The sequence below is a fragment of the Scyliorhinus torazame genome, chromosome 14 (genome assembly GCF_047496885.1).
Source record: "Scyliorhinus torazame isolate Kashiwa2021f chromosome 14, sScyTor2.1, whole genome shotgun sequence".
Classification (NCBI taxonomy): domain Eukaryota; kingdom Metazoa; phylum Chordata; class Chondrichthyes; order Carcharhiniformes; family Scyliorhinidae; genus Scyliorhinus; species Scyliorhinus torazame.
This window is the reverse complement of record NC_092720.1, coordinates 122,797,997-122,824,971: the sequence shown is the minus strand read 5'-3', so window position 1 is coordinate 122,824,971 and position 26,975 is coordinate 122,797,997. Positions and strand designations below refer to the sequence as shown.

The window sequence follows — 26,975 nt, the reverse complement described above, 5'->3', positions numbered from 1 at the left end:
GAGGGAGGGAGTGAGTATTGTCAGGGAGAATGAAGGGGTGAGCATTGCCGGGGGTGAGGGAGGGAGTGAGTATTGTCAGGGAGAATGAAGGGGTGAGTATTGTCGGGTGTGAGGGAGGGAGTGAGTATTGTCAGGGAGAATGAAGGGGTGAGTATTGTCGGGGGTGAGGGAGGGAGTGAGTATTGTCGGGTTGAGGGGGGTGAGCATTGTCGGGGGCGAGGGAGGGAGTGAGTATTGTCAGGGAGAATGAAGGGGTGAGTATTGTCGGGGGTGAGGGAGGGAGTGAGTATTGTCGGGTTGAGGGGGGTGAGCATTGTCAGGCATGAGGGAGGAGGTGAGTATTGTCGGGGTGAGGGAGGGAGTGAGTATTGTCAGGGAGAATGAAGGGGTGAGTATTGTCGGGGTGAGGGAGAGAGTGAGTATTGTTAGGAAGAATGAAGGGGTGAGTATTGTAGGGGTGAGGGAGGGAGTGAGTATTGTCAGGGAGAATGAAGGGGTGAGCATTGCCGGGGTTGAGGGATGGAGTGAGTATTGTCAGGGAGAATGAAGGGGTGAGCATTGCCGGGGGTGAGGGAGGGAGTGAGTATTGTCAGGGAGAATGAAGGGGTGAGTATTGTCGGGGTGAGGGAGGGAGTGAGTATTGTCAGGGAGAATGAAGGGGTGAGTATTGTTGGGGGTGAGGGAGGGAGTGAGTATTGTCAGGGAGAATGAAGGGGTGAGTATTGTCGGGGTGAGGGAGGGAGGGAGTATTGTCAGGGAGAATGAAGGGGTGAGTATTGTCGGGGTGAGGGAGGGAGTGAGTATTGTCAGGAAGAATGAAGGGGTGAGTATTGTCGGGGTGAGGGAGGGAGTGAGTATTGTCAGGGAGAATGAAGGGGTGAGTATTGTCGGGGTGAGGGAGAGAGTGAGTATTGTTAGGAAGAATGAAGGGGTGAGTATTGTCGGGGTGAGGGAGGGAGTGAGTATTGTCAGGGAGAATGAAGGGGTGAGTATTGTCGGGGTGAGGGAGGGAGTGAGTATTGTCAGGGAGAATGAAGGGGTGAGTATTGTCGGGGTGAGGGAGGGAGTGAGTATTGTCAGGGAGAATGAAGGGGTGAGTATTGTCGGGGTGAGGGAGGGAGTGAGTATTGTCAGGGAGAATGAAGGGGTGAGTATTGTCGGGGTGAGGGAGAGAGTGAGTATTGTTAGGAAGAATGAAGGGGTGAGTATTGTCGGGGTGAGGGAGGGAGTGAGTATTGTCAGGGAGAATGAAGGGGTGAGCATTGTCGGGGTGAGGGAGGGAGTGAGTATTGTCAGGAAGAATGAAGGGGTGAGTATTGTCGGGGTGAGGGAGGGAGTGAGTATTGTCAGGGAGAATGAAGGGGTGAGTATTGTCGGGGTGAGGGAGGGAGTGAGTATTGTCAGGGAGAATGAAGGGGTGAGCATTGCCAGGGGTGAGGGAGGGAGTGAGTATTGTCAGGGAGAATGAAGGGGTGAGTATTGTCGGGGGTGAGGGAGGGAGTGAGTATTGTCAGGGAGAATGAAGGGGTGAGTATTGTCGGGGGTGAGGGAGGGAGTGAGTATTGTCGGGTTGAGGGGGGTGAGCATTGTCAGGGGCGAGGGAGGGAGTGAGTATTGTCAGGGAGAATGAAGGGGTGAGTATTGTCGGGGGTGAGGGAGGGAGTGAGTATTGTCGGGGTGAGGGAGGGAGTGAGTATTGTCAGGGGCGAGGGAGGGAGTGAGTATTGTCAGGGAGAATGAAGGGGTGAGTATTGTTGGGGGTGAGGGAGGGAGTGAGTATTGTCAGGGAGAATGAAGGGGTGAGTATTGTCGGGGTGAGGGAGAGAGTGAGTATTGTTAGGAAGAATGAAGGGGTGAGTATTGTCGGGGTGAGGGAGGGAGTGAGTATTGTCAGGGAGAATGAAGGGGTGAGTATTGTCGGGGTGAGGGAGGGAGTGAGTATTGTCAGGGAGAATGAAGGGGTGAGCATTGCCGGGGGTGAGGGAGGGAGTGAGTATTGTCAGGGAGAATGAAGGGGTGAGTATTGTCGGGGTGAGGGAGGGAGTGAGTATTGTCAGGGAGAATGAAGGGGTGAGTATTGTTGGGGGTGAGGGAGGGAGTGAGTATTGTCAGGGAGAATGAAGGGGTGAGTATTGTCGGGGTGAGGGAGGGAGGGAGTATTGTCAGGGAGAATGAAGGGGTGAGTATTGTCGGGGTGAGGGAGGGAGTGAGTATTGTCAGGGAGAATGAAGGGGTGAGCATTGCCGGGGATGAGGGATGGAGTGAGTATTGTCAGGGAGAATGAAGGGGTGAGCATTGCCGGGGGTGAGGGAGGGAGTGAGTATTGTCAGGGAGAATGAAGGGGTGAGTATTGTCGGGGGTGAGGGAGGGAGTGAGTATTGTCAGGGAGAATGAAGGGGTGAGTATTGTCGGGGTGAAGGGGGGAGGGAGTATTGTCAGGGAGAATGAAGGGGTGAGTATTGTCGGGGTGAGGGAGGGAGTGAGTATTGTCAGGGAGAATGAAGTGGTGAGCATTGTTGGGGTGAGGGAGGGAGTGAGTATTGTCGGAGAGAATGAAGGGGTGAGTATTGGAGTGAGGGAGGGAGTGAGTATTGTCGGGGAGAATGAAGGGGTGAGTATTGTCGGGGTGAGGGAGGGAGTGAGTATTGTCAGGGAGAATGAAGGGGTGAGTATTGTCGGGGTGAGGGAGGGAGTGAGTATTGTCAGGAAGAATGAAGGGGTGAGTATTGTCGGGGTGAGGGAGGGAGTGAGTATTGTCAGGGAGAATGAAGGGGTGAGTATTGTCGGGGTGAGGGAGAGAGTGAGTATTGTTAGGAAGAATGAAGGGGTGAGTATTGTCGGGGTGAGGGAGGGAGTGAGTATTGTCAGGGAGAATGAAGGGGTGAGCATTGTCGGGGTGAGGGAGGGAGTGAGTATTGTCAGGAAGAATGAAGGGGTGAGTATTGTCGGGGTGAGGGAGGGAGTGAGTATTGTCAGGGAGAATGAAGGGGTGAGTATTGTCGGGGTGAGGGAGGGAGTGAGTATTGTCAGGGAGAATGAAGGGGTGAGCATTGCCAGGGGTGAGGGAGGGAGTGAGTATTGTCAGGGAGAATGAAGGGGTGAGTATTGTCGGGGGTGAGGGAGGGAGTGAGTATTGTCAGGGAGAATGAAGGGGTGAGTATTGTCGGGGGTGAGGGAGGGAGTGAGTATTGTCGGGTTGAGGGGGGTGAGCATTGTCAGGGGCGAGGGAGGGAGTGAGTATTGTCAGGGAGAATGAAGGGGTGAGTATTGTCGGGGGTGAGGGAGGGAGTGAGTATTGTCGGGGTGAGGGAGGGAGTGAGTATTGTCAGGGGCGAGGGAGGGAGTGAGTATTGTCAGGGAGAATGAAGGGGTGAGTATTGTTGGGGGTGAGGGAGGGAGTGAGTATTGTCAGGGAGAATGAAGGGGTGAGTATTGTCGGGGTGAGGGAGAGAGTGAGTATTGTTAGGAAGAATGAAGGGGTGAGTATTGTCGGGGTGAGGGAGGGAGTGAGTATTGTCAGGGAGAATGAAGGGGTGAGTATTGTCGGGGTGAGGGAGGGAATGAGTATTGTCAGGGAGAATGAAGGGGTGAGTATTGTCGGGGTGAGGGAGGGAGTGAGTATTGTCAGGGAGAATGAAGGGGTGAGCATTGCCGGGGGTGAGGGAGGGAGTGAGTATTGTCAGGGAGAATGAAGGGGTGAGTATTGTCGGGTGTGAGGGAGGGAGTGAGTATTGTCAGGGAGAATGAAGGGGTGAGTATTGTCGGGGGTGAGGGAGGGAGTGAGTATTGTCGGGTTGAGGGGGGTGAGCATTGTCGGGGGCGAGGGAGGGAGTGAGTATTGTCAGGGAGAATGAAGGGGTGAGTATTGTCGGGGGTGAGGGAGGGAGTGAGTATTGTCGGGTTGAGGGGGGTGAGCATTGTCAGGCATGAGGGAGGAGGTGAGTATTGTCGGGGTGAGGGAGGGAGTGAGTATTGTCAGGGAGAATGAAGGGGTGAGTATTGTCGGGGTGAGGGAGAGAGTGAGTATTGTTAGGAAGAATGAAGGGGTGAGTATTGTAGGGGTGAGGGAGGGAGTGAGTATTGTCAGGGAGAATGAAGGGGTGAGCATTGCCGGGGTTGAGGGATGGAGTGAGTATTGTCAGGGAGAATGAAGGGGTGAGCATTGCCGGGGGTGAGGGAGGGAGTGAGTATTGTCAGGGAGAATGAAGGGGTGAGTATTGTCGGGGTGAGGGAGGGAGTGAGTATTGTCAGGGAGAATGAAGGGGTGAGTATTGTTGGGGGTGAGGGAGGGAGTGAGTATTGTCAGGGAGAATGAAGGGGTGAGTATTGTCGGGGTGAGGGAGGGAGGGAGTATTGTCAGGGAGAATGAAGGGGTGAGTATTGTCGGGGTGAGGGAGGGAGTGAGTATTGTCAGGAAGAATGAAGGGGTGAGTATTGTCGGGGTGAGGGAGGGAGTGAGTATTGTCAGGGAGAATGAAGGGGTGAGTATTGTCGGGGTGAGGGAGAGAGTGAGTATTGTTAGGAAGAATGAAGGGGTGAGTATTGTCGGGGGTGAGGGAGGGAGTGAGTATTGTCAGGTAGAATGAAGGGGTGAGTATTGTCGGGGTGAGGGAGGGAGTGAGTATTGTCAGGGAGAATGAAGGGGTGAGTATTGTCGGGGTGAGGGAGGGAGTGAGTATTGTCAGGGAGAATGAAGGGGTGAGTATTGTCGGGGTGAGGGAGGGAGTGAGTATTGTCAGGGAGAATGAAGGGGTGAGTATTGTCGGGGTGAGGGAGAGAGTGAGTATTGTTAGGAAGAATGAAGGGGTGAGTATTGTCGGGGTGAGGGAGGGAGTGAGTATTGTCAGGGAGAATGAAGGGGTGAGCATTGTCGGGGTGAGGGAGGGAGTGAGTATTGTCAGGAAGAATGAAGGGGTGAGTATTGTCGGGGTGAGGGAGGGAGTGAGTATTGTCAGGGAGAATGAAGGGGTGAGTATTGTCGGGGTGAGGGAGGGAGTGAGTATTGTCAGGGAGAATGAAGGGGTGAGCATTGCCAGGGGTGAGGGAGGGAGTGAGTATTGTCAGGGAGAATGAAGGGGTGAGTATTGTCGGGGGTGAGGGAGGGAGTGAGTATTGTCAGGGAGAATGAAGGGGTGAGTATTGTCGGGGGTGAGGGAGGGAGTGAGTATTGTCGGGTTGAGGGGGGTGAGCATTGTCAGGGGCGAGGGAGGGAGTGAGTATTGTCAGGGAGAATGAAGGGGTGAGTATTGTCGGGGGTGAGGGAGGGAGTGAGTATTGTCGGGGTGAGGGAGGGAGTGAGTATTGTCAGGGGCGAGGGAGGGAGTGAGTATTGTCAGGGAGAATGAAGGGGTGAGTATTGTTGGGGGTGAGGGAGGGAGTGAGTATTGTCAGGGAGAATGAAGGGGTGAGTATTGTCGGGGTGAGGGAGAGAGTGAGTATTGTTAGGAAGAATGAAGGGGTGAGTATTGTCGGGGTGAGGGAGGGAGTGAGTATTGTCAGGGAGAATGAAGGGGTGAGTATTGTCGGGGTGAGGGAGGGAGTGAGTATTGTCAGGGAGAATGAAGGGGTGAGCATTGCCGGGGGTGAGGGAGGGAGTGAGTATTGTCAGGGAGAATGAAGGGGTGAGTATTGTCGGGGTGAGGGAGGGAGTGAGTATTGTCAGGGAGAATGAAGGGGTGAGTATTGTTGGGGGTGAGGGAGGGAGTGAGTATTGTCAGGGAGAATGAAGGGGTGAGTATTGTCGGGGTGAGGGAGGGAGGGAGTATTGTCAGGGAGAATGAAGGGGTGAGTATTGTCGGGGTGAGGGAGGGAGTGAGTATTGTCAGGGAGAATGAAGGGGTGAGCATTGCCGGGGATGAGGGATGGAGTGAGTATTGTCAGGGAGAATGAAGGGGTGAGCATTGCCGGGGGTGAGGGAGGGAGTGAGTATTGTCAGGGAGAATGAAGGGGTGAGTATTGTCGGGGGTGAGGGAGGGAGTGAGTATTGTCAGGGAGAATGAAGGGGTGAGTATTGTCGGGGTGAGGGGGGGAGGGAGTATTGTCAGGGAGAATGAAGGGGTGAGTATTGTCGGGGTGAGGGAGGGAGTGAGTATTGTCAGGGAGAATGAAGGGGTGAGTATTGTCGGGGGTGAGGGAGGGAGTGAGTATTGTCAGGAAGGATGAGGGGGCGAGCATTGTTGGAGTGAGGGGGGGTGAGCTTTGTCAGGAGTGAGGGAGCGCATTGTCAGGAAATGAGGGCAGGCCTGAGTATTGCCTTGAGGGTGAGGGAGCGAGGGAGTATTGACAGGGGTGAGGGTGGGGGTGTGGCGGTTGTCAGTGAGAGGGAGGTTATGTGGTGTTGTGGTAAATAGGTCCATTTAAAACAATGTAAGTCAATGAATTGAAGTGGGACCATAAGAGGGGGGGGGGGGTGTATGTCCTCAGTTCATTATGAGAACAAGGACTGTTTTTTCCCAGCATCCTTGCTGAAGCCAATCTGCAAAGACTCCAGTGTAAAATGATAAGTGGTCAGATCAAATCACAGGCAGTGGCTGGCACATTCGCTTCATCACTGACTGGATGGTCTAGACCCAAACAACGTAATTAGTTAGTCAAATGTGATTTGTATTCAACAAATGAATGCTTGTTTTAATGCATTCACCCATATTTTTCCATGCAACGATTAATTTTGTCCAGTCTCTACAAGTTTTTCACCACTGGTGTAGGCTGATGGGCCTGCAGTTGCTGTGGTTTTCCCTGTTATATTCTTGATGAAGAGTTGGAAGCTATATTGTTAGGCGCATATGTTCATGTGTGCCAGGATTCCACATTCATTGATGCACTGCAGTCAGGTGCCAAGCAACAACCTAACTGTCCGCAGCACATGTCTAATCAGTGAAGAGATTTGAAGAGAGCTTCAGTCTTTTGTGCCTAAAGGACTGATGATTTAAAATCAACGCATTGTGCTGGGAACAACAAGAGATCACCATCCCTCTCCCCATTTTTAAAACAGAGATTTAGCACCAGCAATCCTCAGTCCTCTGACACCACCCCACATCAAAGGAGTATTGGAAGATCCACAATTCTCATCCTTTCTCATCACATGTCCGTAGCCCATCCCCCGATGGACTATCAATTACGACGAGACGAGAGTAGAGTGTAATCGAGGCTTTATTACGCAGATATGTGTAGTCTCCCGCAGCTGCTGCCAGAATGGCTGCAGCTCGGAGAGCCCACACATTTATACTCCGCCCACTGGGCGGCGCCAGCAGGCAGGGGTCTACCCCTGTACCTGTAGTACAGGGGCCTTACCGTAATACCTCTCGTATGCAGTATATACAATACAACAGTGGTGACTACCACATTCACCCCCTGTTAAAAAAGAATCCAGTGGGGGTGGTAGAAAACTATTTACATTCAGGTGTTTAACATTTTAAGGAAAGGTTTACAAATTCAGACGATCGGGCGCCTTGATCCGCCGTTGCGAGCGCCGTAGGTCTGGTGCCGATTTCAGCGTCGGTTCGGTCGTCAGTGACTCCGGGAGCGTGTCGACCTCATTTTCATCCCCGGGTGGGACCAAGGGGAGGACGGATCGTCCTGGAGCGGGGGCTGTGGTGGGGTGCGCTGGGGGGAGGGAGGGTGGCGCCGGGGCAGAGGTGGGGGGGGGGGGACCCAGCTGGTGCCAGGTCCCTGAGGGAGACTGTGTCTTGGCTGCCGTCAGGGTACGCTATGTAGGCGTACTGCGGGTTTGTGTGAAGTAGCTGTACCCTCTCAACCAACGGGTCCGCCTTGTGTAGCCGCTCGTGCTTGTGGAGGAGAACGGGTCCTGGAGCTGCCAGCAACGTTGGGAGCGAAACCCCGGAGGTGGACTTCCTGGGGAAGTCAAAGAGACGTTCATGGGGAGTTTCGTTAGTCGCAGTGCAAAGGAGCGACCAAATGGAGTGAAGGGCGTCGGAGAGGACCTCCTGCTAGCGGAAGGCTGGGAGATTTCTGGATCGTAGGGCCAGCTGGACGGTCTTCCAGATCGTCCCATTCTCCCGCTCCACCTGCCCGTTTCCCCGGGGGCTGTAGCTGGTCGTCCTGCTCAAGGCAATGCCCCTGTTGAGCAGGTACTGGCGCAGCTCATCGCTCATAAATGAGGATCCCCGGTCGCTGTGGACGTAGGCGGAGAAACCGAACAGAGCGAAGATGGTGTTGAGGGCTTTGATGAAGATGGCAGACGTCATATCGGGGCATGGGACGGCAAAGGGGAATCGGGAATATTCGTCGATCACATTAAGAAAGTACATATTGTGGTCGGTGGAGGGGAGGGGTCCTTTGAAGTCCACGCTGAGGCGTTCAAAGGGGCGGGAGGCCTTCACCAGGTGCGCTCGGTCTGGCCGGTAGAAGTGCGGTTTGCACTCTGCGCAGACCTGGCAGTCTCTGGTGATAGCCCTGACTTCCTCGATGGAGTAGGGCAGATTGCGGGCCTTTATGAAATGATAAAAGCGGGTGACCCCTGGGTGACAGAGATCGTCATGCAGGGTCCGGAGTCGGTCCACTTGTGCGCTGGCACAAGTACCTCGGGACAGGGCATCAGGAGACTTGTTGAGCTTACCGGGCGATACAAAATCTCATAGTTGTAGGCGGAGAGCTCGATCCTCCACCTCAAGTTCTTATCATTTTTGATCTTACCCCGCTGTGTGTTGTTGAACATGAAGGCAACTGACCGTTGGTCAGTGAGGAGAGTGAATCTCCTGCCGGCCAGGTAATGCCAATGCCGCACAGCTTCAACGATAGCTTGGGCCTCCTTTTCGATGGAGTAGTGCCGAATTTCATAGGCATGGAGGGTGCAGGAAAAGTATGGCATGGGCCTGTCTGCCTGGTTGAGGGTGGCGGCTAGAACGACGTCTGATGCATCGCTCTCGACTTGGAAGGGGAGGGTCTCGTCGACCGCGTGCAGCGCGGCCTTGGCGATGTCGGCCTTGATACGATTGAAGGCCTGGTGAGGCTCGGCCGTCAGGGGGAAAACGGTGGAGTGAATGAGTGGGCCGCAGTGTTAGGGACCCACTGGGCGTAGTAGGAGAAGAAGCCCAGGCATCGTTTGAGGGCCTTGGGGCAGTGGGGAAGGGGGAGTTCCATGAGGCGGCGCATGCGATTGGGGTCGGGCCCTAGCACTCCGTTCTGGACCACATAGCCGAGGATGGCTAAGCGGTTTGTGCTGAACACATACTTCTCCTTGTTGTAGGTTAGGTTGAGGAGTTTAGCGGTGTGGAGGAATTTGGAAAGGTTAGCGTTGTGATCCTGCTGGTCGTGGCCGCAGATGGTGACGTTATCCAGGTACGGGAAGGTGGCCCGCAGTCCGTACCGGTCAACCATTCGGTCCATCTCCCGTTGGAAGACCGAGACCCCATTAGTGACGCCGAAGGGAACCCTAAGGAAGTGGTAAAGGCGGCCATCCGCTTCAAAAGCGATGTATGGGCGGTCCGCCTAGCGAATGGGGAGCTGCTGGTAGGCAGATTTCAGGTCCACTGTCGAGAAGACCTGGTACTGTGCAATCTGATTGACCATATCAGATATGCGTGGGAGGGGATACGCGTCGAGCTGCATGTACCGATTGATGGTCTGACTGTAGTCAACGACCATCCTGTTTTTCTCCCCCGTTTTCACCACTACCACTTGGGCTCTCCAGGGGCTGTTGCTGGCCCCGATGATACCTTCCCGCAGCAGCCGCTGGACCTCAGACCTGATGAAGGTCCTGTCCTGGGCACTGTACCGTCTGCTCCTGTGGTGACGGGTTTGCAATCCGGGGTGAGGTTTGCAAACAGAGAAGGCGGGTCGACATTAAGGGTCGTGAGGCCGCACACAGTAAGGGGTAGTAAGGGCCCCCCAAATTTCAGGGTTAGGCTCTGGAGGTTGCACTGGAAGTCCAGGCCGAGTAGCAAGGCAGCGCAGAGGTCGTTGAGGACGTATAGCCGGAGGCTGCTGAACTCTACGCCCTGGATGGTGAGGGCGGCGGTGCAGTACCCCCAGGTCGCCACGGAGTGGGATCTGGAGGCCAGGGAGATTTTCTGGTTAATGGGGTGTACTGTGAGGGAGCAGCGCCTTACTGTATCAGGGTCGATGAAGCTCTCAGTGCTCCAGAAGTCCAGAAGGCAGGTTATCTTGTGCCCGTTGACCTTCACCGTCGTCGACGCGGTCGCGGGTTTGTGCAGTCGGGGCTGGTCGATAGTGATGGAGGCACGATGCGGCTGGTCGGCGGCGGTTGCAGGCGATGAGTGGCCCGATGAGGAGGCCGGCGAGCACGTGTCCTGAGGCAGGCAAGATGGCGGCGCCCACGGGCCGCACGTGGTCTGAGGCGAGGAAGGTGGCGGCCTCCACGGGTCGCACGTGGGGGGTGCAGGGATAATAACGGCGATCGAGCGGGCCTGGCACACAGCAGCGAAATGTCCTTTCTTCCCACCTTGCAGAGCGTGCTCCGCGCCGGGCAACGCTGCCTGTGGTGTTTTGGCTGTCCGCAGAAGTAGCACTTGGGTGCCCTGCGGTTGGTTGGCTGCCACGCGGCGTAGGCCTGGTTTGGCTGGAGGCGGTCGCTGATGGGGTCCACGATGGGGTGTTCGGTGGTGGGGTCCACGATGCCCAGGAGGGGGGTGCCGTGCGGTCAAGGACATACGCCTGTACATTGCGTGTGAGTGGTCACACATTTGGTGGCTCTCGCTCGAGGGATTCTTTCGGTCCATCCCCATTCAAATTGTGTGGGATTTGATGGCAAAAGATGCATGAGCACTGAGGGAATGTAAAGCTCCTCTGGTGGGAAGTTTTATGGCTTATCGGATGATAAGTGCAACGAGGAAGAGACAGCAACTTGAGCAAGAACAGTTTTGTGGTGAGACATAGAAGATAGCGACGGGCAGGAGGGCAGTGTTGTCCACCCAGTGGTCGACAGAGCAGCTGGTGGAATTCCTCAATGGCAAATTCCAGCACAAGAGGAAGGAGGCCTTAGAGGACTTGGCGAAGGTGGTGGAGCTGCTTGGAGTAGAGTTCAAGCGTGTGGAGCAGAGGTAGGAGGCTCAGGGCCAAAAGGTGAAGGAGTCGGCGGTGCAACACAAGGATCGGCTGACCTCGCTGGAAGAGGAGATGGGGATGTTGCTGAGCAGCCAGAAGAGGCTCATGGAGAAGCTGGAGGATCTTGAGAACCGCTCCAGGAGGCAAAACCTCTGGATGGTGGGAATGCCTGAAGGCATTGAAGGTGCAGAGGCCGCAAAGCATGTGGCAAGCTTGCTGGAGAAGCTGATGGGGGAGGGGGTCTTTGACTGGCCACTCGAGATGGATCCGGTGCATGGGGCCCTGAAGAGGAGGCTGAGGGCGATGGTGGTGAGGCTGCATTGGTTCCTTGGTAAGGAGAAGATCCTGAGGTGGGCGAGGCAGACCAACAAATGCATCTGGGAGGAGAGCGAGCTGCAGCTATATCAGGGCATGGGAGTGGAGTTGGCCGGTACAACCGATCAAGGCTCCCTCTACAAGAAGGGGGTGAAGTTCAGGGTTCTTTACTCTGCCCGTTTGTGGATTACGCTCCAGAAGCAAGAGTTTTCTTTTGACTCGCCGGAGGAAGCGACGGAGTTTATGAGGGATCATGGACTGGGAGGAATGTGAGGGCATTGAACTCTGGAGTGTATTTTTGAATCAAATGGGGGCGTGCAGGAGGGCTGGATTGGCAGGTTACGACGGGGGGAGCAGAGATGGTGAGTGTGCTTTTTGTTTTCCCCTGTATGTTTGTTGTTTGGAGAGATTGGGGGCGGGGTGGATTGGGGGGGAAGAGGGGTCGTCAGGGGTTTTTGGTTTGGTTATGGGGAGGGGGTTGGGGGCGAGGGCTATTGACATAGGTGTGGTTAGTGTGGCGCAGTTGGATAACGAGGGATGGCAGCGGATACCTTTGGAAGGGCCTGACACGGGCCGGGGGGGGCGGGGGGAGTGGTGGTGGAGTAGGATAAAGAAGGGGTATGACTGATGGGCAAGGGAGAGGGGGGCGCTGGGAGCCCCTGACCAGGCTGATTACATGGAATGTGCGAGGGTTAAATGGGCCGGTTAAACAGTTGCGTGTTTTCATGCACTTGAAGAGTTTGAAGGCAAAATTTGTGTTTTTGCAGGAGACGCACCTGAAGTTGTGAGATCAGACGATGCTGAGGAAAGGATGGGTAGTACAGGTGTTCTACTCGGGGTCGGACATGAAGATGAGGGGAGTGGCTGTGCTGGTCAACAAGAAAGTGGCTTTTGAGGTGGGTAGTGATGCGTTGGGTATGCCGGGTCTGCGAGGACTGCGTTTGCTGCAGCAGTGAGAGAGACAGGCTTCCAACACTTGAAGAAATGCAACTCGATTTTATTGAACTCTTAAATATCATACATACTTGAACTGTGGGTTGACACTATGCTGAGTTGACTGGAGACCTGAGGCTAACCTGACCAGACTATCTTACTACCACATGGTGTATGTTCTAGTTGCTGCTCACGGGCTCTGACTGTCTCAGAGGCTGGATCCCAAGAGAGCGGGAAAACTAGTGCCCTCTGGCTTTATAGTGGTCGTGTCCTGTCTGGTGATTGGCTGCTGTGTTCTGTGTGTTCACTGGTCATCCAGTGTGTCAATCACTGCCTGTCTGTGCACCATCATATACCTGTGTGTATATTATGACATTTCCCCCCCTTTTTTTTCTTATTAAAAAAAATGTGTGTAGGTCAATAAATTGTGAGTGTGTGTGTTTACAGGAGCCTGACTATATACAAAGTATGTTAACGTATCCATATGGGAAGGTGTCTAGTGCAGATCGAGGACAGATAACAAATTAGGAAGAAACAATATGTACAGATGTGTTAACGGATCACAAGGTAAAACGGGCGGAACTGCCTCCAATGTAGAGGTGGGTAAAAGAACTGGCAGATCGATGGCCTCGTGGAACGGCGCGTCCTGAGGAACCAGCATGTGAGGCGGGACATCACGTTCAGGTGGCGGGTGTGGAAGTAGCCGCAGTGCCCGCCTAAAACGCTGAAGAAAGGGGCCATCAACGAGGAACGACCTCGGTGCTTGCTTAACCACCACAGCCGTGGCAGACCAGCCACCGTCAGGTAGCTGAACACGAACTCGGTCAGCAGGAGCCAGAGCAGGGTGATCTGTGGCGTGGGCACGTACGCCGACTTGCATTGAGCCTGAGACTGTTGCATCCTCTGCAGGACCGGAAAATTGTCAAGGTCCGGGATGTGGATAGCCGGCACCGTCGTCCGTAGTGTGCGGTTCATTAGCAACTGTGCTGGTGACAGGCCAGCGGACAAAGGAGTCGCCCGGTAGGCTAACAGCGCCAGGTTAAAATCCGAACCCGAGTCAGCAGCTTTGCAGAACAGTCTTTTAACAATGTGGACCCCCATTCGACTGGGGGTAGTGGGGGCTTGAAGTGACGTGCGTAAAATTGTACCGCCGGGCAAAATCCGTCCACTCCTGGCTGAAGAAACAAGGGCCATTATCAGTCATAACTGTAAGTGGAATGCCATGACGGGCAAAAGTCTCTTTGCATGCCTTGATGACCATTGCTGATGTGAGGTCAGTCAGTCCGACCACCTCGGGGTAGTTGGAAAAGTAGTCCACGAGGAGGACATAGTCTCGGCCCTTTGCATGAACGAGGTCAATACCAACTTTGGACAATGGGGAGGACACCAGTTCATGCAGCTGTAGAGTCTCTTTGGGCTGAGCCGGCTGGAACCTTTGGCACGTTGGACAACTGAGGACCGTGTTGGCGATATCCTGACTGATGCCTGGCCAATATACTGCCTCTTGGGCTCGACGGCGACACTTTTCGACCCCCAGGTGACCCTCGTGGATTTGGCCGAGGACCAGCTCGCGCATGCTCTGTGGAATTACTATCCTATCCAGCTTCATTAATATGCCGTCCACTACCGCTAGATCGTCCTTTATATTATAAAACTGGGGGTACTGCCCCTTTTGCCAACCATCTGTGTGAAATGTGAAATGTTGCATTACCCGCTGGAGTAAAGGATCCCTGGCCGTCTCTTGACGAATTTGCACGACCCTTTCATCAGTGGCCGGAAAGTTGGATGCATAAAACTTCACCTGAGCGTCTATCTGACAGACAAAGTCCGACTGCTCACGTGGCGTGGTGATGGATCTAGAGAGTGCGTCAGCCACAATGAGCTCTTTGCCTGGGTAGACCAGGTCGAAATCATAGCGGCGGAGTTTGAGGAGAACACGTTGTAGCCGTGGCGTCATATCATTGAGGTCTTTTTGGATGATGTGAACCAAAGGCCTGTGGTCTGTCTCGACCGGGAATTTGGGAAGACCATACACGTAATCATGGAATTTGTCAATCCCTGTGAGGAGGCCCAGGCATTCTTTTTCAATCTGAGCGTATCGTTGCTCAGTCGGTATCATGGCTCTAGAGGCATATGCGACTGGGGCCCAGGAGGAGGATTCGTCCCGCTGGAGGAGTACTGCCCCAATGCCAGCCTGGCTCGCGTCGGTGGAGAGCTTTGTCTCCTTGGCGGAGTCGAAAAAGGCCAGGACCGGGGCCCTGGTCAGTTTTGCCCTGAGCTCACGCCACTCTTGCTCATGAGCGGGGAGCCACTGAAAGTTCGTAGTTTTTTTGACAAGATTGCAGAGCGCTGTGGTGTGGGATGCAAGGTTGGGGATAAACTTCCCAAGGAAATTGACCATACCTAGGAAGCAGAGGACCGCCTTCTTGTCCTCCGGGGTCTTCATGGCATTGATCGCCGCCACCTTGTCTGCATCTGGCCGCACACCGAACTGCAAAATATGGTCGTCAAGGAACTTTATTTCTGCTTGACCAAACGAGCATTTGGCTCTATTGAGTCGGAGGCCATGCTCGTGGATCCTGTGGAACACTCGCTTGAGGCGATCGATGTGCTCCTGCGGAGTTGTGGACCAGATAATAATATAATCGACGTACACTCGCACCTCCTCGATGCCCTCCATCATTTGCTCCATTATGCGGTGGAACACATCCAATGCGAGATGATGCTAAAGGGCATTCGGTTGTAACAGTAGCTGTCATAATATACACCAGTATCTCATGGTGCAGCCACACACTGATGGACACACAATGGGACCAATCAACATACACAACACCGCAGCCAATCACCAGTGAGAGCACACGCACTATAAAGACAGGGGGCATCAGAGTTCCCGCTCATTCGAGTAGCAGCCAGCTAGGAGCACAGAGCTCACAGCCTGCAACACAGACATTCACCACGTGCTGAGTGCATCAACTGGTTAGGACAAGGCAAAGGTCTTTAGTTAAAGCTGGTATCGTATTTACCCACAGCTCAAGTATGTTTAAATAGTTAACCTTTTAATAAAATAGTGTTGCACTACTTCAAGTGTTGGTGACCTGAATGTGATCCAGAACACCCAACACATCATGGTACCAGGAATGGTTGCATACTAGCACTTCTTAGACCTACCTGCAAGTGATCTGCCTTCCGCCAGCATTCCGTCATTCTGCAACATGGACAACATCAGCCCGCCGCCGCCGCTCTGCATCGCCGGCAACCTCGGGGCCAACTGGAAGATTTTCAAACAGCGCTTCCAGCTCTACCTCGAAGCCACAGACAGGGAGGGCACCTCGGACACCAGAAAGATTGCTCTTCTGCTCTCCACGGCCGGGGACCATGCCATCCACATTTTCAACTCTCTCACCTTTACAGATGACAAAGACAAGACGAAGTTCAAGACGGTTCTCCTCAAATTTGACACTCACTGCAGCGTAGAGGTGAATGAAAGTTTCAAACGCTACGTATTCCAGCAGCGTTTGCAGGGTAAGGACGAACCTTTCCAATCCTTTCTAACGCACCTCCGCATCCTTGCGCAATCTTGCAGCTACGGGCCCACCTCCGACTCCATGATACGCGACCAGATCGTTTTCGGTGTTCAGTCGGACCCCCTACGTCAGCAGTTCCTCAAAGTAAAGCAACTCACCCTAGCGACCGCCATCGAGACCTGTGTCCTACATGAAAATGCCACCAGTCGGTACTCCCATATACAAGCGGCTGAAACGGCGCAGCAAGGTCCCCACGAGGCAGAACGGGTCCAAGTGATTGAGCACCTCCAGGGCCTCAGCCTGGATGAGGGTGGCCATTTTGCGCGCTTTTCACGGACTCCCGCGCTTGTACACACCAAACGAGGGGATATCGACATGGAGGAACATAATGCGCAGGGGCGCACCACGCATGACTGCACCGCGCATGCGCGGTGGCGCAGCGAATGTGCTGACATCACGACGTGCGGCAACTTTGGCTTCGCCCATTTAAAGCGGCAATGCCCCGCAAAATCTCGACAATGCCTACGATGTGGAAGACTTGGCCACTATGCTGCCTGCTGTCGAGCAGCTCAGCCTTCCAATTCATATCGCTTTAGCCAGCCCCGCAGGAATGTTCGGGCAATTCAACCCACTGTCACCAAGTCAGTTGCGGACCTCCCACACAGCAGTGACACCGAGGACCCGAAGGCGCCTTTTCGAGTCGGTGTCGTAACGCAAAACAGGCTGTTCCCGAAGCAAAGACACCAGCCGCTGTCGGTATACAGCATCGATCCAGACGATGAGTGGTGTGCCACCCTGACGGTCAACCGGTCCCAAATATGATTCCGCCTGGACACTGGTGCCTCCGCCAATCTCATGGCGTGGTCTGCTTTCCAAAGCCTTCGTGTCAAACCAACCATTCTCCCATCGGCCTGCCAGCTATTGGACTACAATGGCAACATCATTGCTGCTACCGGCTGATGCCAACTCGAAGTGACGCACAAGTCACGAAAAGCCATCCTACCTTTTGAGATCGTGGGCTCCTCGAAGGACTCTCTGCTTGACGCACAGGCGTGCAAGTTGATAAACCTCATTCAAAGAGATCACTCTCTCTCTCCTCTCTCTCCTGATGACACGCCTGCCTTCCAGGATGCTGACTTCAATGCGCAACTCAACGCCATCATCAACCAGCACCGCGACGTCTTCAAAGGCATGGGCACACTCCCATATACTTACAAGATCCTACTCAAACAGAACGCCACGCCTGTGGTGCATGCACCTCACAGAGTCCCAGCACCCCTCAAGGACCGCCTCAATCAGCAGCTGCAGGACCTCCAAGACCAAGGAGTGATCTCCAGAGTTACGGAACCAACCGACTGGGCCAGTTCCATGGTGTGCGTAAAAAAGCCTTCCGGCGAGCTCAGAATCTGCATTGATCCAAAGGATCTGAATCGCAACATAATGAGGGAGCATTACCCAATCCCCAAGCGCGAAGAGATCACATGCGAGATGGCTCGGGCCAAGCTCTTTACCAAACTTGATGCCTCGAAAGGATTCTGGCAAATTCAACGAGACAGATCCAGCAGGAAACTGTGTACCTTTAACACCCCTTTTGGCAGATATTGTTGCAACAGGATGCTGTTTTGGATCATATCGGCGTCAGAAGTGTTCTACAGGGTTATGGAACAAATGATTTCTGGGCATGGTCAACTTCCTAGGGAAGTTCATCCCTAACCTCACCTCTCATACCACAGCTCTCAGGAACCTGGTCAGGAAGACAACAGACTTCCAATGGCTTCCTGCCCACGAGCGCGAATGGAGAGAACTTAAAACCAAACTTACCACGGCCCCGGTATTAGCCTTTTTTGATCCAGCGAAAGAGACAAAAATTGCGACCGATGCCAGCCAATCTGGCATTGGGGCATTGCTCCTGCAATGCGATGAGGCCTCATCATGGGCCCCCGTTGCATATGCATCACGCGCCATGACCCCCACGGAACATCACTACGCGCAGATAGAAAAGGGGTGCCTGGGCCTTTTGACCGGTTTCATCAAGTTTCATGATTATGTGTACGGCCTTCCCCAATTCACCGTCGAGACCGACCATCGCCCTCTGGTCAATATAATACAAAAAGACTTGAACGACATGACGCCTCGCCTCCAGCGCATTCTGCTCAAACTCCGGCAATACGACTTCCAGCTCATATACACCCCCCGCGGGCAAAGACCTGATCATCGCCGACGCTCTGTCCAGGGCAGTTAACACCCCGTGTGACCCAGCGGGATCCGTCTGCCAGGTTGACGCCCATGTGGCCTCCAATCTACCGGCCAAGGATGAACGCCTCGTCCAAATTCGCCGCGAGACTGCAGCTGACTCCCTGCTACAACGTGTCATGCGCCACCTAACAGACGGGTGGCTCAAGGGCCAATGCCCGCAGTTCTACAACATCAGAGACGATCTGGCGGTAGTCGATGGTGTCCTCCTGAAGCTGGACCGCATTGTTATCCTGCACAGCATGGGCCAGCTTGTCTTGGAACAGCTACACGAGGGCCATCTTGGCGTGGAGAAGTGCCGACGACGGGTCCGAGAGGCAGTGTACTGGCCCGGCATCAATGATGACATCGCCAACACAGTTCTCAACTGCCCCACCTGTCAGCGGTTCCAGCCGGCCCAACCACGTGAGACCCTACAACCCCATGAGTTGGTCACGTTCCCTTGGTCCAAGGTCGGCATCCACCTGTTCCACGCGCTGGGCAGGGACTATGTTCTGATTGTAGACTATTTTTCAAACTACCCGGAGGTGGTACGTTTGCACGACATCACATCGTCTGCAGTCATCCGTGCCTGTAAGGACACCTTTGCTCGTCACGGCATCCCACTCACTGTGATGTCGGACAATGGCCCCTGCTTCGCAAGCCAGGAATGGTCCAACTTTGCCAGGAGGTACAACTTTGTGCCTGTGACATCCAGTCCCCTGTATCCCCAATCCAATGGCAAAGCGGAGAAGGGTGTCCACATCGTCAAACGGCTACTCTGCAAGGCTGCTGATGCGGGATCCAACTTCTACCTCGCCCTGCTGGCTTATCGCTCGGCCCCACTGTCCACTGGCCTGTCGCCAGCCCAGCTGCTCATGGGTCGCACCCTGAGGACGACGGTGCCGTCCATTCACGTCCCAGACCTCGACCACGTTCCGGTCCTTCAATGAATGCAACTGTCTCGTGCACCGCACAAGGCGGCTCATGACTCCCGTGCAGCTGATCTCCCTGCTCTGGCTCCAGATGACAACGTCCGCATCCATCTTCCGGATGGTGGCTGGTCTGCAACTGCTGTGGTTCTTCTGCAGGTGGCTCCCCGCTCGTTCCTGGTTCGTCTACCAGATGGTTCCATTCTGCTCCGTAATCGACGTGCCCTTCGTCTCATTCCACGCTCGCTACGTGATTCTCCATCAGTGCCACGCCCTCCTGTTGTCCCTGAACTGGACTATGCGGAGATTCCAGTTACTCTGCATCCTCCTCACTGTGACGCAGTCCAGCCCGCTCCTCAGCTGGTGGCTCCTGACCCACCCTTGAGGCGGTCAGCCAGAATTTGTCGCCCACCTCAGAGACTTAATTTGTGAACTTTGCACTAATGGACTCTCTGGTCTGTTCTGTTCTTCCGTTTAATCGTTCAAGTGGTTTGTATATAGTGTTCATCTCGTTATTTGTGTGACACACTGTTTTTTTCTGCACCAGGCACCTTCCCATGTAAATAGCTTAGTTTTATGTACATAGTCCTGTAAATATTTCGCACACACGTAGTCAGGAACATTCACCACACACTATTTATTGTCACGCAGGCACATTTTAAAATATAAAATGGGGGATGTCATAATATACACCAGTATATCATGGTGCAGACACACACTCATGGACACACAGTGGGACCAATCAACATTCACAACACCGCAGACAATCACCAGTGAGAGCACGCGCATTATAAAGACAGGGGGCATCAGAGTTCCCGCTCATTCGAGTAGCAGCTAGCTAGGAGCACAGAGCTCACAGCCTGCAACACAGACATTCACCATGTGCTGAGTGCAACAACTGGTTAGGACAAGGCAAAGATCTTTAGTTAAAGCTAATATCATATTTACCCACAGTTCAAGTATGTTTAAATAATTAAACTTTTGATAAAATAGTGTTGCACTACTTCAAGTGTTGGTGACCTGTATGTGATCCAGAACACCCAACACATCAGTAGCGACCGAACGGGGTGTTAAATGTACACAACTTTCGACTGGACGTATCCAGCTGCATTTGCCAAAACCCCTTGGGGGCATCCAGCTTCGTGAAAAGCTTGGTGTGAGCCATTTCGCTGGTGAGCTTTTCTCATTTAGGTATAGGGTAGTGTTCCCTCATGATGTTACTGTTCAAATCCTGGGGTTGATACAAATGCGAAGTTCCCCTGACGGTTTTTTGCACAGACCATGGAACTAACCCAGTCCGTGAGTTCAGTGACCTTAGAAATGACGCCCTGGTCCTGGAGGTCTTGCAGCTGCTGCTTGGGGCGGTCCTTGAGGGGTGCCGGAACCCGACGCGGTGCATGAACCACAGGTGTGGCATTCGGCTTCCGCAGTATCTTGTATCGGTAAGGTAGTGTACCCATACCTTCGAAGATGCTGTGGTATTGTGCTATGATGTCATCTAATTGGGCTTGGAAGTTGACATCTGGCGAGGCCGTTGCCTCTGCGGACGACATGGTGTGAACCCACTGCACAAGATTCAGGATTTTGCAGGCCCGAGCACCGAGCAGAGAAGCTCTGTTGGGTCCGACAATTTCAAAACGCAGGATTGCTTGTGAAGAACGATGGGATACCGCAAGCTGGCATGAGCCACTGGCAGCAATGGCATTGCCATTGTAGTCGAGGAGCTGGCAGGCCGGTGGAAGAATGCTTGGCTTGACACGGATGGTGTCAAGGTCAGACTTTGAAATGAGGTTTGCTGAAGCGCCGGTGTCCAGCCTGAAGCATATGCGAGCCTTGTTGACCGTGAGGATGGCACACCACTCATCGTCCGGATCAATGCCCAGTACTGGGAGTTGTTTCACCTTCTTCGCTGAAAGCATCGTATGCATGGTGATGATGCCCACCCGGAATGGGGATGTGAGGCTCTCGGTGTCAGAATCTGGAACCATGTCGGAGTCGGAGTCTGCAACTGGTGGCTGTACTGACCAGACGTTCCTGCGCTGCAACTGGGATCGCTGTGTATTGGGCAGTTGAGCAGATCTGCGCAGGGCTGCGTAGTGGCCAAGCTTGCCACACTGGAGACAGCATCGAGATTTCGCGGGACATTGCCGCTTTAAATGGGCGGAGCTACAGTTGTTGCACGTCATGGCATCGACGTCAGGATGCTCCGTGCGCAACCATGCATGCGCGGTGGTGTTGAACGATGTGCGCACCTGCGCAGTTCGGTCGTCGGCCTCGCCGTCCCCTTGGTCGTGGCGCAGGAGCCCGGGAAAAGCGTGCAAAATGGCCGCCCTCATCCAGACTCAGGACCTTGAACTGTTTTACGGCCTGCACCCGCTCCGCATCGTGGGGGCCTTTCCGTCCCATCTCTGCCGCCTTGATATGGGAGTACCGGTTGTCAGCGTGCTCGTGGAGGTTTCAATGGCGATGGTAAGGGTGAGCTGCTTAACTTTAAGGAGCTGCTGGCGAATGGGATCGGAGTGGACCCCGAAAACGATCTGGTCGCGGATCATGGAGTCGGAAGTGAAGCCGTAGTTGCAGGACTGCGCGAGGATACGGAGATGGGTTAAGAAGGACTGGAAAGGTTCATCCTTACCCTGAAGCCTCTGCTGGAACACATAGCGTTCAAAGCTCTCGTTGACTTTGATGTCACAGTGGCTGTCGAACTTCAGCAGGACTGTTTTAAACTTTGTCTTGTCCTCGCCTTCAGCAAAGGTGAGGGAGTTGAAGATGTGGATAGCGTGGTCCCCGGCTGTAGCGAGGAAGAGAGAGATCTTCCTGGCAACCGATGCGGTTTCGAGGTCGGTGGCGTCAAGATACAGCTGGAACTTCTGCTTGAAAATCTTCCAGTTAGCTCCGAGGTTGCCGACGATGCGGAGCTGCGGGGAAGGGCGGACGCTGTCCATGTTACCGGATGGCTGATCGCTGGTCAAAGGCAGACTATCTCAAGGTAGGTCCGTCAAACTCGAGCATGACTCACTGGTACCATGATGTGTTGGGTATGCCGGGTCTGCGAGGACTGCGTTTGCTGCAGCAGTGAGAGAGACAGGCTTCCAACATTTGAAGAAATGCAACTTGATTTTATTGAACTCTTAACTATCATACATACTTTAACTGTGGGTTGACACTATGCTGACTTGACTGGAGACCTGAGACTAACCTGACCAGACTATCTTACTACCACATGGTGTATGTTCTAGTTGCTGCTCACGGGCTCTGACTGTCTCAGAGGCTGGATCCCAAGAGAGCGGGAAAACTAGTGCCCTCTGGCTTTATAGTGGTCGTGTCCTGTCTGGTGATTGGCTGCTGAGTTCTGTGTGTTCACTGGTCATCCTGTGAATGGTGTAATATGATGGTGCACTGCCTGTCTGTGCACCATCATATACCTGTGTGTATATTATGACAGGTAGTATTGTGGCCGTTCTGAGGGGTAGGTATTTGATGGTCAGTGGGAAACTGGAGGGGATGCCAGTAGTCCTGGTGAATGTTTATGCTCCGAATTGGAATGATGCAGGTGTTAGGGAAGATCCCAGATCTGGACAAGCACTGGCTGATAATGGGGGGGGGGGGGGGCGATTTTAACATGATTTTGAATCCAAGGTTGAATTAGTTGTGTCCCAGGTTGTTGAAGGGTTTGGGGGTGGCGAGAGAGTTGAGGGAGTTCATGGACCATATGGCGGGGGGGGAGGGGGAGGGGGGTGGTGGGGGGGGACCCATGGTGTTTTGAGAGGCTGAGGGCGAAGGAGTTCTCGTACTTCTCGTATGTGCACTGGGTGTACTCCCGGATGGAAGGGACACTGCTGGCGGAGAAGCCGACTCGGAGTATTCGACGATTGTGGTCTCTGACCACACACTGCACTGGGTGGATTTGTGGGTGGGTTGTACAGGGCAAGGCCCAGAGGTTGCAGTGGAGGTTGGATGTGGGTTTGTTAGCAGATAAAGGTGTGTGTGAGAGGATGACGGCTGCCATCCGTTGGTAAGTGGAGCGGAATGACATGGGGGAGGTCTTGGCCTCCACGATGTGGGAAGCACATAAGGCGGTGGTTAGGGATGAATTTATCTCAATCCAGGCGAAAAGGGAAAGGGTGGAGCGAGAAGAGGGAGAAAGGCTAGTGGATGACGTTTTAAGGGTGGATTAGAGGTACTCGGTTGTGCTGGAGGATGGGCTATTAAAGGATAAGCAGAGGCTCCAGATGGTGTTTGGGTTGGTGTCCACGGGGAAGGCAGTCGGGCAATTGCGGAGGGCCAGAGGTGCAGTATACGAGTACAGGGATAAGGCGAGTAGGATGTTGGCACACCAACTGAGTGGTGAGAGGGGCAAGGTGGTGTCGGACCCAGAAGGGGTGAATGGGATGTTCGATGCCTTCTACAGGAGGTTGTATGAGTTGGAGCCTCTGCCTGGGGAGGAGGGTATGAGGTGATTCTTGGGCTGTTTGGAATTCCCTAGGGTGGAGGAGGAGAGGGTGCAGGGATTGGGGGCCTTGATTGGACTGAGGGAGGTGATGGGCAGCGTTAGATCGATGCAGGCAGGGAAGTCCCCGGGGCCGGATGGGTTCCCAGCAGGGTTTTATAAGAAGTTTGGGATGGGGTTGGGGCCTCTGCTAGCGGGGATGTACAACAAAGTGAGGGAAAGGGGGAAGCTCCTCCCCAACATTGTCGCAGGTGTCCATTTAGCTGATTGTAAAGAAAGATAAGGACCCGGAGCTGTGTGGGTTGTGCCAACCAATATCGCTGCTTAATGTGTATGTGAGGTTTTTGGCGAAGGTGGTAGCATCGCGGATAAAGGATTGTGTGCCTGGGGGAGGATAGGGGAGGACCAGAAGGGAAGGCAGTTGTCGGCAAATATATGCAGGCTGCTGAACGTTATTATGATGCCCTCGGAGGGGCAGGAGGTAAAAGTGGTAGCGGCAATAGATACGGAGAAGGCCTTTGATCGGGTGGAGTGGCTGTATTTGTTGGTGGGGCTAGGTCAGGAGGTGGGGGCGAGCTTTCGGTATCTAGGAATCCAGGTTGTGCGAAGTTGGGAGTAGCTACATAAATTGAATTTGGCATGACTGGTGGAGGGAATGAAGGTGGACTTTGAGAGGTGGGATGCGCCGTCGGTGGTGATTGTTAAGGTGGTCCGGTGCAGTTTGGTGAGGCCGTGGCTGCCGTGTCCGGGGCTCGTGGGACTTATGCTAACAGGTGAGGCAAGGACGTCATGGAGGGTGTGCCAGTCTTCCAAGTCACTTGGCATCTCCTGGTCGGTTCATGTATGTCGGGACGTTTCGAGCGTTGAAGGGGCTGTTGGCTATGGTGGGGAAGTGATATAGGAGTCGGGGCGTGATCGGGGTGTCATCTTTTCCCAGCGCTACCTCAAGGTGATGGACGTGGTTGTTTTGAGTTCCGTATGCTACAGGGATGGTGCAGGCGGGAGGGATTCAGATTTCTGGATAACTGGGGCTCTTTCTGGGGAAGGTGGGACCTCTACAGACAGGATGGTCTACATCTGAACCTGAGGGGCACAAATATCCTGGGGGGGAGATTTGTTAGTGCTCTTTGGGGGGGCTTAAACTAATGCAGCAGGGGCATGGGAACCTGGATTGTAGTTTTAGGGTAAGTGAGAATGAGAGTATAGAGGTCAGGAGCACAGATTTGACGTCGCAGGAGGGGGCCAGTATTTTTCATCAGTATTCACTCAGGAAAAAGATAATGTTGTGGAGGAGAATGCTGAGCCGCAGGCTAATAGAATAGATGGCATTGAGGTGCGTAGGGAAGAGGTGTTGGCAATTCTGGACAGGCTGAAAATAGATAAGTCCCCGGGACCTGATGGGATTTATCCTAGGATTCTCTGGGAGGCCAGGGAAGAGATTGCTGGACCTTTGGCTTTGATTTTTATGTCATCATTGGCTACAGGAATAGTGCCAGAGGACTGGAGGACAGCGAATGTGGTCCCTTTGTTCAAAAAGGGGAGCAGAGACAACCCCGGCAACTATAGACCGGTGAGCCTCACGTCTGTAGTGGGTAAAGTCTTGGAGGGGATTATAAGAGACAAGATTTATAATCATCTAGATAGGAATAATATGATCAGGGATAGTCAGCATCGCTTTGTGAAGGGTAGGTCATGCCTCACAAACCTTATTGAGTTCTTTGAGAAGGTGACTGAACAGGTAGATGAGGGTAGAGCAGTTGATGTGGTGTATATGGATTTCAGCAAAGCGTTTGATAAGGTTCCCCACGGTAGGCTATTGCAGAAAATACGGAGGCTGGGGATTGAGGGTGATTTAAAGATGTGGATCAGAAATTGGCTAGCTGAAAGAAGACAGAGGGTGGTGGTTGATGGGAAATGTTCAGAATGGAGTACAGTCACAAGTGGAGTACCACAAGGATCTGTTCTGGGGCCGTTGCTGTTTGTCATTTTTATCAATGACCTAGAGGAAGGCGCAGAAGGGTGGGTGAGTAAATTTGCAGACGATACTAAAGTCGGTGGTGTTGTCAATAGTGTGGAAGGATGTAGCAGGTTACAGAGGAATATAGATAAGCTGCAGAGCTCGGCTGAGAGGTGGCAAATGGAGTTTAATGTAGAGAAGTGTGAGGTGATTCACTTTGGAAGGAATAACAGGAATGCGGAATATTTGGCTAATGGTAAAGTTCTTGAAAGTGTGGATGAGCAGAGGGATCTAGGTGTCCATGTACATAGATCCCTGAAAGTTGCCACCCAGGTTGATAGGGTTGTGAAGAAGGCCTATGGAGTGTTGGCCTTTATTGGTAGAGGGATTGAGTTCCGGAATCGGGAGGTCATGTTGCAGCTGTACAGAACTCTGGTTTGGCCGCATTTGGAGTATTGTGTACAGTTCTGGTCACCGCATTATAGGAAGGACGTGGAGGCTTTGGAGCGGGTGCAGAGGAGATTTACCAGGATGTTGCCTGGTATGGAGGGAAAATCTTATGAGGAAAGGCTGATGGACTTGAGATTGTTTTCGTTGGAGAGAAGAAGGTTAAGAGGAGACTTAATAGAGGCATACAAAATGATCAGGGGGTTAGATAGGGTGGACAGTGAGAGCCTTCTCCCGCGGATGGAAATGGCTGGCATGAGGGGACATAGCTTTAAACTGAGGGGTAATAGATATAGGACAGAGGTCAGAGGTAGGTTCTTTATGCAAAGAGTAGTAAGGCCATGGAATGTCCTACCTGCTACAGTAGTGAACTCGCCAACATTGAGGGCATTTAAAAGTTTATTGGATAAACATAAGGATGATAATGGCATAGTGTAGGTTAGATGGCTTTTGTTTCGGTGCAACATCGTGGGCCGAAGGGCCTGTACTGCGCTGTATTGTTCTATGTTCTATGTTCTATGTTCTATGCTTTGAGCCAGTTGATGTGAAACCAACCAATCTTCCCGTTGGCGTACAGAATTTTGTAGACAGAGGGACTTATTTTATCGACTATGGTGTATGGGCCTGCATCCTTTGGAGATAAGAAAGAACTTGGGTTGTACAGGGAAATCATGAACTGCTGTCCAATTGTATGTTCTATGGGGTGTACCTGTTTAGCAAAATAGACTTCACTCTTTTTTTCCTCGTGCCTAGTTGGATAGCCGCAGCTAACGGGCCGCTTTAATATTGTCAGTGAGTTGTGGTCAGCCTTCTCGTGGGTGAGGGCTGTGAGAGTGGGGTCAGTGAGATCGAGGTTTAACAAATATTCTACACCCTTCGGCCTGTCATTAGTATGTGGGGTGTGAATCCAGTAGAGCTGGAAATGGTATTGCGGATTATCATGAGGGCAAAAGGAAGCTCTGTATCTCAGGTGGTGTTATTTTGTTGGACAGATTTTGAATAATGGTTTTAGCGTCCGATTCATTCACTCTACGATTCCACTGTATTGTGGATGGTAGGTGCTGTTTAATGCCAAACATGGCTATGACATTTTGCATGCACCCGGTGAAGTGTGTGCCTTGGTTGGACTCAATGCTGCGTGGAAGACCTCGCCATGTGAAGAT

The 26,975-nt window shown here is 53.2% G+C and overlaps 1 protein-coding gene across 2 annotated transcripts in view; it reads left to right on the top strand.

Moving 5' to 3' along the window:
- Window positions 1-26,975, top strand: part of LOC140389354 (G-protein coupled receptor 55-like) — a 94,517-nt gene that overhangs the window by 10,984 nt on the left and 56,558 nt on the right. The window contains exon 2 of one of the 2 annotated variants that reach the window (XR_011934354.1): window positions 12,105-12,233. The exons of the other annotated variant lie outside the window; for it this stretch is intronic. The gene's annotated coding sequence lies outside the window, so the exon portion shown is untranslated. The remainder of the gene's footprint in view (window positions 1-12,104; window positions 12,234-26,975) is intronic. 2 annotated transcript variants of the gene reach the window in all.